Below are 15950 nucleotides of genomic sequence, written 5' to 3'. Positions count from 1 at the left end.
ACCTGTGGCATATGGAAGTTCCCAGGCTAGGGGTCATACGCCAGCCTACGCCACAGCCACAGCAACCCCAGATCCAAGTAGTGTCAGCGACCTACATTGCAGCTCACAGCAGGATCCTTTAACCCACTGAGCAAGGCCAGGGATTGAATGCACATCATCATGGATATTAGCTGGATTATTAACCTGCTGAGCCACAACAGGAACTCCAGTCTTCTGTATTTTTTAATCTGCCTTCCATTTGCCATATTCTTTTCCTTAATTAAAAAAAAAACAACAGTAGACTGACTTTTAGAGTAGATTTAGGTTTACACTAAATTGAGCAGATAGCAGAGAAGTTCCCATATGTGCCCTCCCAACACACAGTTTTACCTATTGCCATCTTTCATTAATGTGGTATACTTGTTAAAAATTGATAAACAAATAGTAACACATTATTATTAACTGATGTGTATAATTTACACTAAGCTTCACTCTTTGTGTTACATATTTTTTATGGGTTTTGACAAATGCATAATGTCATGTATCTACCATTTGCAGTATCATACAGAATAGTTTCACTGCCTTAAAAATCCCCAAGGTTCCACCTATTTATCTCTCCCTTCCACCCCCAACCTCCTGACCACCACTGATCTTTTTGCTGTCTCTATAATTCTGCCTTTTTCCAGAATGTCATATATTTGGGATTATACCTAGCTTTCTCAAGTGGCTTCTCTCACTAAGCACTGTGTATTTCAGGTTCCTTCATGTGTTTTCCTGGCTTAAAAGATCATTTCCTTTTATAATTGAATAATATTCCATTGTATGGATTGCTATAATGTATCCATTCACTTTTTGAAAGATATCTTGGTTGTTTCCAGTTTTATAGCAATTATGAATAAAGCTGCTGTAAACATTCAAGTACAAGTTTCTGTGTAGATATAAATTTTCAACTCATGTGGGTAAATACCTTGGAGTGTGATTGCTCAATAGCATGATACCACTAAGTTTAGCTTTGAAAGAAAATGTCAAACTGTATTCCCAAGTGGCTATACCATTTTGCATTCCCACTAGCAATGAATCAGAGCTCTTGTTGCTCCACATTCTTGCTTGCATTTATTATTATCTCTTCTATGGATTTTGGTCATTCTAAAAATGTAGGTTTTTAATTTGCGATCGCTAGTGATATAGGATATTGAGCATCTTTTCACATGCTTCTTTGCATCTGTATAACTTATTTGGTGAGGATTTGTTCAGATCTTTTGACCATTTTTCTGTTGTTGTTGCATCTGTGGCATGTAGATGTTCCCAGGAGAAGGATGGAATCTGAGCTGCAGCTGTAATCTACACCATAGCCGCAGCAACGCCGTATTCTTAACCCACTGTGCTGGGCCAGGGATAGAAACTGCGTTTCAGGAGTGACCAGAGCTGCTGTTTCAGAGACAATGCCAGATCCTTAACCTGCTGTGCCACAGTGGGAACTCCTCTTTTGTCCATTTTTAAACTGGGTTGTTTCTTCTCTTATTGTTGAGTTTTTGCAATTTTTAAAAATATAGCAGCTTTATTGAGATATAATTTAAACACCTTACAATTCACCCTCTTCAAGTGTATAATGATATGACATTTAGTATATTCAGAGTTGTGCAAAAATAACTGCAACCAATTTTAGAATATCATCACTTCAAAAAGAAACCCATGACTATTAGCAGTCACTCCCCATTTCTCCCCAACACCTCTAGCCCTGGGCAACCACTAATTTACTTTCTGTTTCGATAGATTTTTCCCATTTTGGACATTGCATATAAGTGAAATCATGATATGTGAGGTTTGTGACTGGTTTCTTTCATTTAGCATAATTTTTTTTTTTTTTTGTCTTTTTATCTTTTCAGGGCCGCTCCTGTGGCATATGGAGGTTCCCAGGCTAGGGGTCTAATTGGAGCTGTAGCTGCCAGCCTACGCCAGAGCCATAGCAATGCAGGATCCGAGCTGAGTCTTCGACCTACACCACAGCTCACGGCAATGCCAGATCCTTAACCCACTGAGCAAGGCCAGGGATCGAACCCGCAACCTTATGGTTCCTAGTTGGATTCATTAACCACTGTGCCACGACAGGAACCCCATCATTTAGCATAATTTTTTAATGTTCAATTGTGTTATAGCTTTTATCAATACTTTATTTCTTTATATGGTTGAAGAGTATTCCAATGTATGGGTGTATCATATTTTATGCTTGATGGACATTTAGTTTTTTTTCCTACTTCTTGGCTATTATGAATGATGTTGCTATGGACATTTGTGTACAATTTTTTATGTGGACATACGCTTTCATCTTTCTTGAGTATATGCCTAAGAGTATAATTGCTGGGTCATATATGGTAACACTGACTTTTGAGGAACTTCCAAGCTGTTTTCCAAAATGGCAGCACAATTTTCATGCCACTGCATATGAGGAGTCCATCTTCATGCCACTCCATATGAGGAGTCCAGCTTCTCCATATTCTCAAGAAATTATTGTCCATCTTTTTTATTACAGTCATCTTAATGAGTGTGAAGTGGTGTCTCACTGTGATTTTGATTTGCATTCCTAATGACTAATGATGTTGAGCATATTTTCATGTGCTTATTCACGATTTGCATGTCTTCTTTGGAGAACTATCTACTCTTTGTCCATTTTTAGTTTTATTTATTTATTTATTTTGTCTTTTTAGGGCCACACCCGAGGCATATGGAGGTTCCCAGTCTAGGGGTCTAATCGGAGCTATAGCTGCCAGCCTACACCACAGCCACAGCAACGCCAGATCTGAGCCATGTCTGCGACCTACACCACAGCTCACGGCAACGCCAGATCCTTAACCCACTGAGTGAGGCCAGGGATCAAACCCTCAACCTCATGGTTCCTAGTTGGATTCGTTTCCGCTGAGCCATGACGGGATCTCCATGTCCATTTTTAAATTGTATTATTTTCTTTTTGTCATTTAGTTTTTTTTTGGTCTTTTTGCCATTTCTTGGGCCGCTCCCTCGGCATATGGAGGTTCCCAGGCTAGGGGTCTAATCGGAGCTGTAGCTGCGGGTCTACGCCAGAGCCACAGCAACGCAGGATCCGAGCCGCGTCTGTGACCTGCACCACAGCTCACAGCAACGCCAGATCGTTAACCCACTGAGCAAGGGCAGGGATCGAACCTGCAACCGCATGGTTCTTAGTCGGATTCGTTAACCACTGCGCTACGACGGGAACTCCCTTGTTATTAAGTTGTAAGAGCTATTTATGTATTCTGTTTTTGTTTGCTTTTTAGGGCTGAACCTGCAGCATATGGAAGGTTCCAGGCCAGGGGTGGAGTCAGAGCTATAGCTGCTGGCCTACGCCACAGCCACAGCAACTCGGGATCCAAGCCACGTCTACGACCTACAACACAGCTCAAGGCAATGTCAGATCCCCTGATCCACTGAGTGAGGCCAGGGATCAAACCTGCATCCTCATGGACACTAGTCAGATTCATTTCTGCTATGCCACAATAGGAACTCCTATTTATGTATTCTCCTTATCAGATCTTTAACCTGAAAACATTTTCCCCCCTTTGGTGTGTTGTCTTTTAACTTTCTTGATAGTGTTTTTCAAGGAAAAAAGTTTTTAATTTTGAAGTCTAACTTGTCCATTTTCCTTTTGTTGCTTGTGCCTTATTGCCTAATCCAAGGTCATGAAGATTAACATCTATGTTTTCTTATAAGAGTTTTATAGTTTTCGGCCTTACCTTTAGGTCTTTGATCTACTTTGAGTTGATTTTTGCATATGGTGCATGTGCAGAGGGGTCCAACTCCATTCTTTTGCATGTGGATATCCAGTAATCCCAGCACCACCTGGTCAATGACAGCACACAGACTCTTAGTGAAGAAGCTAATGCTACATTTGAAAGAGGCGGAAGAAAACTTCTTAGCCAGGTCTTCTGACTCCTGTGTTTTCCTGTGTGGCCGCCTGATGACTTCACTCTGCAGTCAAGTGCCGAGAGTGGCCACGATCAACTGCTCCCATTTTTCGAGGCTCATCTCTTCCATTCCACACCAGTTTCCTTCATCTTCTAGTGCACTTAGAATAGAACGGAATCTCCATGAAAGGTCCTAACAGGTCTAGTCTGACTCACGCTCTGCAGCTTGAATCTTTTCCACAGGATCTTGGATTAATTGCTGCCCCATCTCTCTTTAGATACTTCCAAATAAGAGGAAACTCATTCGTTTCTCAGTTTTAAGTTTGATGGTGGAGAGCTTGTTAATAATGATGATAAGCATGGCGACAATGATAACTACTTCTTGAGCCCTTACATTGTGATACGATATATCATCTTTTAATTCTTACAACAGCTCTCTGAGGGAGTTATTTTCAGTGTGTTTTTCAGAGAAGCACAGAGAAGTTATTTGCTCAAAGTCACACACAACATTAGTTTAACTGTGTGAACCTAGGTTCAAACCAGGTCCATCTGACTCCAAAGCCTGTGATCCTAATCCTTCTACTCTTTTCAAATGTGCTGCTGAGGAAGGGAACAGATGAGATTCTCTGCGGGCAGACAGGAGGACCCCATTTCCTGGCATCCTTGTAATGAGGTGGGACTGCTTTACTCTTTCTAGCCAACAGGCTGTGAGTGGAACTTCCAGGCTGAAGCATTTAAGAACAGGTGTGAGTTTTCCCCTCTCCTGTTTTCCTGTTGCAGCCAGTCTGGAAACAATGGTTGAAAATGGTGGAGCAATAAGAAGAAAAGTGCCTGGATCTCTAAATCACTGCCTGGCAAATGGCTACTATGGCCTGCATTTAACCTTGCATGAACAAGATACAAATTTTATGTATTATGCCTCTGAGAGGTCAAGGTTGGTTTGTTCTTGCAGACCATCCCATCCTGAATATTAAAGCTGAAAACTAAACTGCCTCCATTTGTTTTCCTCTTGATTACAGTTCTGCCTTCTGGTGGTGTCAGGTACACACAGGATGTACCACTTCATCTCAGTTTCCAACATGTGCCATATTGTTTGGTTTCTTTTTTTTTTTAATTAATTAATTAATTTATTTATTTATTTTGTCTTTTTGCCATTTCTTGGGCTGCTCCCACAGCATATGGAGGTTCCCAGGCTAGGGGTCAAATCGGAGCTGTAGCTGCCCGGTCTACGCCAGAGCCACAGCAACACAGGATCCGAGCCGCATCTGCAACCTACACCACAGCTCACGGCAACGCTGGATACTTTAACCCACTGAGCAAGGGCAGGGACCGAACCCGAAACCTCATGGTTCCTAGTCGGATTCATTAACCACTGCGCCATGACGGGGACTCCTTGTTTGGTTTCTTATTGTCTCCTGTGTGCAGATCTCATGGCATTGATTGATTATAATCTCCTTAGCAGGTCAAAGACTATGAGTTACAGTTCTTCTTTATCCTAGCAGCTCTAAGGCACAAAACCAGTGCTGAGGCAATGCTAATTAACTGCTGAAGCTATATTACCTAGTAAAAACTATTTGTATTTACTCTGGCTTTAAGAGGTTAATAGTTATTAGACTTTTAAGTTGAGTTAAAGGCCCCATTCTCTTTATAAGCCTAGAAAACTTTAGCAATTATTTTTAAGGACTTTTAAAATAACACTCTGGTCCCATTTACTTCTGTTAAATACTTTCAGCGATTTAACTTTTTTTTTTTTTTGCTTTTCAGGGCTACACCCATGGCATATGGAGGGTCCCAGGCTAGGGGTCCAATCAGAGCTACGGCTGCTGGCCTACACCACAGCCATAGCAACTTGGGATCTGAGCCGCGTCTGTGACCTACACCACAGCTCAAGGCAACGCCAGATCCTTAACCCACTGAGCAAGGCCAGGGATCGAACCCGAAACCTCATGGTTCCTAGTCGGATTCATTTCCCCTGTGCCATGACGGGAACTCCTTGACTCTTTTTCTTTTAGGGCCGCACATGTGGCATATGGAGGTTCCCAGGCTAGGGCCTGAATTGGAGCTATAGCTGCTGGCCTACGCTACAGTCACAGAAACACCAGATCTGAGCTGAGTATGTGACTACACCACAGCTCACAGCAAGGCTGGATCCTTAACCCCCTGAGCAAGGTCAGGGATTGAACCAGCATTCACATGGATACTAGTTGGATTAATTTCCACTTAGCCCCAATGGGAACTCCCAACTTTCAGCAATTTAAAATCACATTTATAAATGTAATGTACTTTATTTCCTTTTAAAAGTACTTCAGTTATCTGAGAGACCCCCCCCCCAAGGACCTCAGTAATTTTTATAAATCTAATAAATTAAATATATAGATATGGTGAACCTAATTTTTCTGAAATGTTTCACTACTACATATAAACTTGGCAAGACTTCTACTTAAAAATCATAAATCTGGAGTTCCTGTTGTGGCCCAATAAGTTAAGGACCCAATGTCTCTGTGAGGATGTGGGTTCGATCCCTGGCCTCTTTCAGTGGGTTAAGGATCCGGTGTTGCCACACGTTGTGGCAAAGTTTGCAGATGTGGCTGGGCTCCGGTGTTGCCGTGGCTGTGGCATAGGCCCCAGCTGCAGCTCCAATTTGACTCCTGGCCCAGGAATTTCTATATGCAGCAGATGTGGCTGTAAAAAGAAAAAAAAATTATAAATCTAAATCAATTACCTGATTACACTTTTTTTTTGCCACCAGGGAAATTCGATTACACTTTCTTGATATGAACACAAACTTATGGAAAAGTTGAAAGTATAGGACAAAGAACTTTTTTCTGAACCATTTGAGAGTAAGTTGCCAATCTGATGCCCCAGCATCTCTGAATGTTTTAGTATGTGTTTTCCTACAAACAAGGACATTCTCCTAAATAATCACAACATAGCCATTAAAATCAGGAAATTGAGAAGTTCCTGTCGTGGTACATTGGACATGAATCCGACTAGTAACCATGAGGTTTCGGGTTCAATCCCTGGCCTCGATTAGTGGGTTAAGGATCTGGCATTGCCGTGAGCTGTGGTGTAGGTCACAGCTGTGGTTCAGATCCTGCATTGCTGTGGTTGTGGTGTAGGCCAGCAGCTGTAGCTCTGATTGGACCCCTAGCCTGGGAACCTCCATATGCTGTGGGTGTGGCCCTAAAAGGCAGGAAAAAAAAAAAATCAGGAAATTGATTCTGACACGTTATCACCACTAACTCCCCAGACTCCAGTAAAATTCTGTCTATAGTCCTAACGATGTTCTTCAGAGCAACCAAATCAAGTTCAGAATCAAGTTTTCATCTAGTCTCTCTCTTTTTTCTTAGTGGCTGCACGGGTGGCATAAGGGAGTTCCTAGCTGGGGACTGAAACCCAAGTCTCCAGAGCAAAGTAAGGTGCTGCAGTCAGATGTCTTAACCCATTGCACCACAGTGGAAACTCTGCCACGTGTTCATTTAGTCATCCTATGTCTATCCTCCTTCAGCAGTTCCTCAGGCCAATTGTTTTGCAGAACATCCCTGGGTTTGGGTATGTCTGGTCCTCAAGATTAGGTTTCAGGCTATGTATGTTGGGCAGAAACATCACAGCAACAGTGTTGTCCTCTTCTTACATCATTCTATCCACTGGTGCGTGATTTCAGTTTTTCTTACTATTAATCATTGTTCACTGTGATCACCTGACTAAGGTGGTACCACCCAGTCTTTACTGTGAATAACTTTTTTAGCCCCTTTGTAACCAGTTAGGATTTTGGAGCTCTGTAAATATTCTGTTTTTATAAAAGCTCTCATGAAACTGTCAACTTTTTTTGTGTGGCTTTTTTAGGGCCACACGCATGGCATATGAAAGTTCCCATGCTAAGGGTCAAATCGGAGCTTCAGCTTCCAGCCTATGCCACAGCCATAGCAACACCAGGTCTGAGCCACATCTGTGACCTGCATGGCAGCTCACAGTAATGCCAGATCCTTTAATTCACTGAGCAAGGCCAGGGATAGAACCCACATCCTCATGGATACTAGTTGGGTTCATTACTGCTCATACACAATGGAAACTCCTCATTTCTTTTTTTTTTTTTTCTTTTTTTTTTTTTTTCTTTTCCCACTGTACAGCAAGGGGGTCAGGTCATCCTTAGATGTATACATTGCAGTTACAGTTTTTTCCCCCACCCTTTCTTCTGTTGCGACATGAGTATCTAGACATAGTTCTCAGTGCTATTCAGCAGGATCTCCTTATAAATCTATTCTAGGTTGTGTCTGATAAGCCCAAGCTCCCGATCCCTCCCACTCCCTCCCCCTCCCATCAGGCAACCACAAGTCTCTTCTCCAAGTCCATGATTTTCTTTTCTTTTTGTGCTGGATATTAGATTCCAGTTATAAGTGATATCATATGGTATTTGTCTTTGTCTTTCTGGCTCATTTCACTCAGTATGAGATTCTCTAGTTCCATCCATGTTGCTGCAAATGGCATGATGTCATCCTTTTTTATGGCTGAGTAGTATTCCATTGTGTATATATACCACCTCTTCCGAATCCAATCCTCTGTCGATGGACATTTGGATTGTTTCCATGTCCTGGCTATTGTGAATAGGGCTGCAATGAACATGCGGGTGCATGTGTCTCTTTTAAGTAGAGCTTTGTCTGGATAGATGCCCAAGAGTGGGATTGCAGGGTCATATGGAAGTTCTATGTATAGATTTCTAAGGTATCTCCAAACTGTTCTCCATAGTGGCTGTACCAGTTTACATTCCCACCAGCAGTGCAGGAGGGTTCCCTTTTCTCCACAGCCCGTCCAGCACTTGTTATTTGTGGATTTATGAATGATGGCCATTCTGACTGGTGTGAGGTGGTATCTCATGGTAGTTTTGATTTGCATTTCTCTTATAATCAGCGATGTTGAGCATTTTTTCATGTGTTTGTTGGTCATCTGTATATCTTCCTTGGAGAAATGTCTATTCAGGTCTTTTGCCCATTTTTCCATTGATTGATTGGTTTTTTTGCTGTTGAGTTGTATAAGTTGCTTGTATATTCTAGAGATTAAGCCCTTGTCAGTTGCATCATTTGAAACTATTTTCTCCCATTCTGTAAGTTGTCTTTTTGTTTTCTTTTTGGTTTCCTTTGCTGTGCAAAAGCTTTTCAGTTTGATGAGGTCCCATGGGTTTATTTTTGCTCTAATTTCTATTGCTTTGGGAGACTGACCTGGGAAAATATTCATGATGTTGATGTCAGAGAGTGTTTTGCCTATGTTTTCTTCTAGGAGTTTGATGGTGTCCTGTCGTATATTTAAGTCTTTCAGCCATTTTGAGTTTATTTTTGTGCATGGTGTGAGGGTGTGTTCTAGTTTCATTGCTTTGCATGCAGCTGTCCAGGTTTCCCAGCAATGCTTGCTGAATAGACTTTCCTTTTCCCATTTGATGTTCTTGCCTCCCTTGTCAAAGATTAATTGACCATAGGTGTCAGGGTTTATTTCCGGATTCTCTATTCTGTTCCATTGGTCTGTCTGTCTGTTTTGATACCAGTACCACACTGTTTTGAGGACTGTGGCTTTGTAGTATTTCTTGAAGTCTGGGAGAGTTATGCCTCCTGCTTGGTTTTTGTTTCTCAGGATTGCTTTGGCGATTCTGGGTCTTTTGTGGTTCCATATAAATGTTTGGATTGTTTGTTCTAGTTCTGTGAACAATGTCATGGGTAATTTGATAGGGATTGCATTGAATCTGTAGATTGCTTTGGGTAGGATGGCCATTTTCACAATATTGATTTTCCCAATCCAGGAACATGGAATATCTTTCCATTTCTTTACATCTTCTTTGATTTCTTTGATTAAGGTTTTATAGTTCTCGGCATATAGGTCCTTTACCTCTTTGGTCAGGTGTATTCCGAGGTATTTGATTTTGTGAGGTACAATTTTAAAAGGTATCATTTTTTTGTATTCCTTTTCTAATGTTTCATTGCTGGTATACAGAAATGCAACTGACTTCTGAATGTTAATCTTATATCCTGCCACTTTGCTGAATTTATTAATCAGTTCAAGGAGAAACTCCTCATTTCTTTGTCTGTTCCCCAATTTGTTCAATAGGTTATAATCCATTGCCACCATTCTTTATTTTGATTCTTATATTATCTCTAATCAAACAGTTTTGTTCCTTTGGACATGTTTCCCTATTTTTTGAGCACTCCTTTGTCTTCTGGCACAATAAAATGTTTCAGGTTTATATAGCACTTTTCCTGCTTTAGTCCTGGAATCATTCCTTTCTCTAAGGAGCCATGGAAAATAGAATTTAGAAGTTAAGACTTTGGGCCTTGTGTGCTCTTTGCCATTGGGGTGATACTGCTCCTGGGTCCTTTTAGTGGGCAGAAATAGAAAAAAACGTAGCTCCCATTACCTTTATTTATTTTTTTGGCCACACCTGAGGCACATGGAAGTTCCCTGGGCTGGGGTCAAACCCGTGCCACAGCAGTAACCAGAGCTACAGTAGTGATAACACTGGATCCTTAACCTGCCGAGCCACCAAGGAATCCCCCATTACCTTCAGTATGTTTATTGATTTGATTCATAGCTAGGTACTCAATAAATCTCCCACCCGGGCTGCCACTTCTTTTCCCTGCTGGGACTCCAACTCTCTATCCTGAGCCTCCCCTGTCTGGGATCTGACGCTGCCCTGGGCTACTGTGGCCCCTCACTCTTTCTGAAGACTCACCTGATTCTCATTCGAGGTAGCTGGATTCTATAAAGTTGCTGCAAACACTGAATTCATGAATTGCTTCTAAGGGAAATACGGAAGTCGGTTCCTGAGAGCCTCTGGTCATGTCGTTTTGGTCAACTGATCAATACATACCTAGCTTAATGTGTATTTCTATTTAAATATGTTATTTAATAGCTACTGTTGGTTCATTAACATTGAACTTATAACCAATAGCACTATAACCCAGGCCTGAATGATGTTCAGCTTCATCTTTTCTCTGGAAGGCATATGGGAGCCTTCTTGCACTTAGCAACCATAGACAGCACTTCAGGACTACACTTGGGCACCATTACAAACAGAGAAAAAAAGCAACAAAAGGACAAAACATGAAAAACATGGCACTAAATAGACCAGGAAAGGACAGGTGTTTACAGCGATGAGAGCTGAAACAAGAAGGCATGACATCAACTAGTTCAACCTCAGCCGGGAAAGTGCACTTGTGGCGACTCAAGCTTCTCGCCCCTCTAACCACACGCCCAGGTTCACAAGAGCAGAGCGAACTGTGCAGTCCCTTCCCAGCCCCTCATTCTGAGCCTCAAATTAGCAGTTTGAAAATGACTATGGTAGGTGTATGTACACCACAGACATCTGCACATGCTACTAGCCGGGGCTTTTTTTTGAGAACTGGTTGTTAAACCTTAACCAGCACACCACTGCATGAACCCCCAAAGGGAACGTTCATAACCCCAAAAGGGAACGCTCACACAGCCAGAGACCCTTCTAACCTCTATTCACAGAAGTCTGTAACCCTTTTATCACTTGTTTGGATGCTGCATTTCTTTCTCTTATGACAGGTAACCTCAACTCTAAAGATTTAATTTGAAAGATGCCTGTATTCTTTCAGCTTCCTAGGACCACAACCCTTACAACTGTGGAAATAAAATCTGCCTGACTCTAGGCCCTTTTTTTCAGCTTTGCCCCATTCAGTCATGACCTTCAGGGTCATTCTATTTCCCTCCTCCTCAACCTCCAACACTGTGCATGGGCCACCCCCCCACCCCCCACCGCCCCAACCCCCGCCACCCGCCCCTTCCCCAGCCTCCAGCCCAGAATCCTCATGCTATAAACTTTCCTCATTTCTTTTTTCCTGTTTAGGGTCCAGATGAAGGCTCCTTTTGCAGACAAGTCTCCTGGCCTCACAGCTTGGACTGCAGGGACCCCTCCCCCCCGCAGGTCTCCTCCAGCCGGGTGAGCCAGTTCCCTCAACACCTGGCACCAGCATGTGGACAAAGAACTCATGCTGTTGTGCTGAGCCTGGTGACTTAGGCTGTAAAACTGCAGTCCAAGTTGTTAAACCCGGATTCAGGTAGATAGCCAAACAGGGCCAAGGCTGCCCTGCATCTGGGTTTTGGCAGACAGAGCAGTTTTCCCATCTGTGGGAGCCTTAGTGTGGCCTTTCTCTCTAGGAGGCAATGCTGGTATAATTTATTGGGCCATAATTGTTGAAAGGAACAGTCCTTCGGGCCATTCATTCAGGCCAAAAATGTTTCTTTATTGAGCCTTCTCAATGTTCTCAGCCTTGTGCTATGTGGGGTGTGTGTGTGTGTGTGTGTGTGTGTGTGTGTGCACGCACACTGAGGGGAGAGTCACAAAAAAAGACCAAGACCCAGTCTCTAGTCTGTATCCAACAGTCAAGCAACAATAGAAAGCAGAATATGTAGGAGCAGTAAAGGCTAAAGAATTTCAAAGGAAAAATTTCTCACAACGGACTTGAGTTTCACAGGGTTTGAAGGACGAATGGGATTTAGTCAGTGAATGGCAAGGTGAGGGCTCTTCACCTGGGAGAAGAGCTCACTGGATGGGTATGGAAAGTCCCTGGACAGATCTAGGGAGTGGCAAGTCCTTGGGATAGAATTCCTAAGGTGGAGGCTCCTGGGGAAGGTCTTCTGAGGGAAGAGTTGAAGATGTGGGCAGAGATCACATGGGAGAGAAACTTGAATGACAGGCAAAGGAGTCTGACCTCCATTGTGCAAGAAAGAGGAACCCTCACTGAAAGTTTTCAAGGAGACCACACACCTATGGTCAACTCCATGAACCTATGGTCAACTAATCTATGATAAAAGAGGCAAGAATATATGGAGGAAAGACAGTGTCTTTAATAAGCGGTGATGGGAAAATGGGACAGCTACATGTAGCAGAATGAAATTAGAATATATACTCTAACACCATACACAAAAAACTCAAAATAGATTAAAGACCTAAATGTAAGACTGGATACTATAAAACTCCTAGAGGAAAACATAGGAAGAACCCTCTTTGACATAAATCTCAGCTATATCTTTTTTGATCCATTTCCTAGAATAATGAAAATAAAAACAAAAATAAACAAATGGGACCTAATTAAACTTAAAAGCTTTTGCGCAGCAAAGGAAACCATAAAAACGAAAAGACAACCCACAGAATGGGAGAACATTTTTTGCAAATGAAGCAACTGACAAGGGATTAATCTCCAAAATATACAAACATCTCATGCAGCTTTTTATTAAAAAAAATGGACAGAAAGTCTAAAAAGGCATTTCTCAAAAGAAGACAGACAGATGGCCAACAAGCACATAAAAAGATGCTCAACATCACTAATTATTAGAGAAATGCATATCAAAACTGCAATGAGGTATTATTACCCCCACCCTGGTTAGAATGGTCATCATCAAAGAGTCTACAAATAATAAATGTTGGAAGGGGTGTGGAGAAAAGGGAACCCTCTTACATTGTTATTGGGAAAGTAAATTGCTGCAATCACCATGGAGAACAGTATGGAGGTTCCTTAAAAAACTAAATATAGAACTACCACATGATCCAGAAATCCCATATATCTGGAGAAAACAATAATCTGAAAAGATATAAGCACCCCAACGTTCACCGAAACACTATCTACAATAGCCAAGACATGGAAGCAACCTAAAAGTCCATTGACAGAGGAATGGATAAGGAAAATGTGGTACATATATACAATGGAATATTATCTGGCCATAAAAAGAATGAAATGGTGTCATTTGCAGCAACATGGATGGACCTATAGATTATCACACTAAGTGAAGTAAGTCAGATAAAGACAAATATCATATGATGTCACATGTGGAATCCAATAAAAGTGATACAAAAGAACTTAGTTATAAAAGAGAAACTCACAGAGTTCAAAATAAAACCTATAGTCACCATAGGGGAAGCCATGGGGATGGGTAGGATACATTAGGATTTGGGGATTAACACACACACACTACTATATATAAAGTAGATTAACTAACAAGGACCTACTGTATAGCACAGGGAACTCTACTCAATATTCTATAATAACCTCTATGGGAGAAGACTCTGAAAAAGAATGGATAGATGTACATGTATAATTGACTCACTTTGCTGTACACCTGAAACCAACACAACATTGTAAGTCAACTCTACTCCAATTAAATTAAAAAAGAAAGTTTTCAAGGAAAGGAGTAGCATATTGAGTCTGTGTCATGTGAAGGTAAAATTGGGATTTGTGCTGCCACCACTGAAGGCTGAAGGGGTGTCAAGTGAAGGAAGAAGGTTGGGGATGTTTCCAACATCCAGCTGTGCTCACTGGGTTGTTCTTGTTGTCCAGTCCCCTTCCGCAGTAGATGTCAGATACAATAATATGGCTCATACTGCTAATAATAGTAATAAATGTATAACCATAAAAATAATATAAACTTAAGTATATATAAAATTAATTGAACAATTCCTATGTTTTAGAACTTGAGCTAAGCATCCTAAATATATGATTTTGTAAAACCCTTACATCAGCTCTATGAAGTAAACACTATTACCATCTCCGTTTTTACAGAGAGAAAACTAAAGCACAGAGAAGTAAAGGGATTTTCCCAAGGTCACACAGCCAGGAAGTGGTAGGGGATGAAATGAGAGCCCAGCACTGTCTGACTCCAGAGCTTGAATTCTGCCTACACTGTATATATACTCCCTTGTGAATAAGATGCCTCCTCCATGGAGCAGGTCCCATGGTATCTGAGCAAGATGGCAAATGGGAGGCTGGATATCAACCCAAGTATGTGGTTTAGTAAGTGGTTGAAGGCCCACGTTCAGAGGGTCCTGGAGAATGAACTCAGAAGGCCTTGGAGGGTAGTGTCTAGTGATGTCACAGGCTCTGACAATTCAATTCGTTTAATGATGAATTCATTCATTGATTAAAAAAAATTTTTTTTTTGTCTTTTTAGGGCCACACCTGCGGCATATGGAGGTTCCCAGGCTAGGGGTGGTGTTGGAACTGTAGCCGCTGGCCTACCCCACAGCCACAGCAACGCCAGATCCAAGCCACGTCTGCGACCCACACCACAGCTCAAGGCAATGCCAGATCCTTAACCCACTGAACGAGGCCAGGGATCAAACCTATGTCCTCACGGATACTAGTCAGATTCGTTTCTGCTGAGCCAGGACAAGAACTCCAATTCTTTTATTTCTAACGGGTGGCCCACAGAACATCTGTTCTGTAGACATCTCTGTCACACATTCCAGTTAAAAAATACAAAATCATCAATGTTTTAAAATCAAGAGATAAAAAAAATTCCGGAATTCCAGATTCTAAAGGAAGCTGGAGATCAGGCCATGCATTTGCGTTCCTGCAGAGGAATAGTCAGCCGGAGTATGCAGTAGCTGCCCCTCTGCAGAGGGACTCTTGCTCCCCTGTTCACAGAGACCACACCACCCATACAGAGGGTACACTTACACCCAGCCCCATGGATCCACTTATGTTATCTCCTTGGGCTCTGTAGGTATTTATTTTGAAGCCCTGTTGACAGATGGTTCCCCAAATAGTCACAGATGAAGTGAAAGTGGGAGGAATGGCAAGAAAACGGATAACAACATCCAGATTCAGAAAGATCTAGTTGACAGATGTGCATCTAGTGAGAATTTAATGGAGATCAATGTAAAATCTTGTAATTGTCCATTAAATCAACTGTCCGAGTGGGGACACAAAGATATGGCTGAAGAGTAATAAACTAAAAAAATCCCCAATTTTTAATGGATGAAAGCCTCAATGTGAATCAGTAGTATAATGCGAGTGCCAAAAAAGCTGTGATTTTAGGCTACATGAATAGAAGTATCGAGCAAATGTTTGGCTTCCTTATGAATAGGATTAGAGATGTACTGCATAGCCTCCCAGGAAGAGGATGAATCAATCTCACGGGGTAGAGACTGAGGGAGGAGAGACATTGGCACCGTGTATGGAAGCTGCTCAGAGCCCCCCAGAGACAGAAGAGCTGCTCAGGACGTTGTGTGTTCCCTGAAAACCAGTGTTCAAGCATGAACAGGGTGAC

The sequence above is a fragment of the Sus scrofa genome, chromosome 14, assembly GCF_054392235.1.
Source record: "Sus scrofa isolate SSC_HxYL_T2T_F1_AM1 chromosome 14, Sscrofa_HxYL_maternal_Yorkshire_Landrace_v2.0, whole genome shotgun sequence".
NCBI classification, from domain to species: Eukaryota; Metazoa; Chordata; class Mammalia; order Artiodactyla; family Suidae; genus Sus; species Sus scrofa.
Note: the sequence above shows the minus strand (reverse complement) of the source record.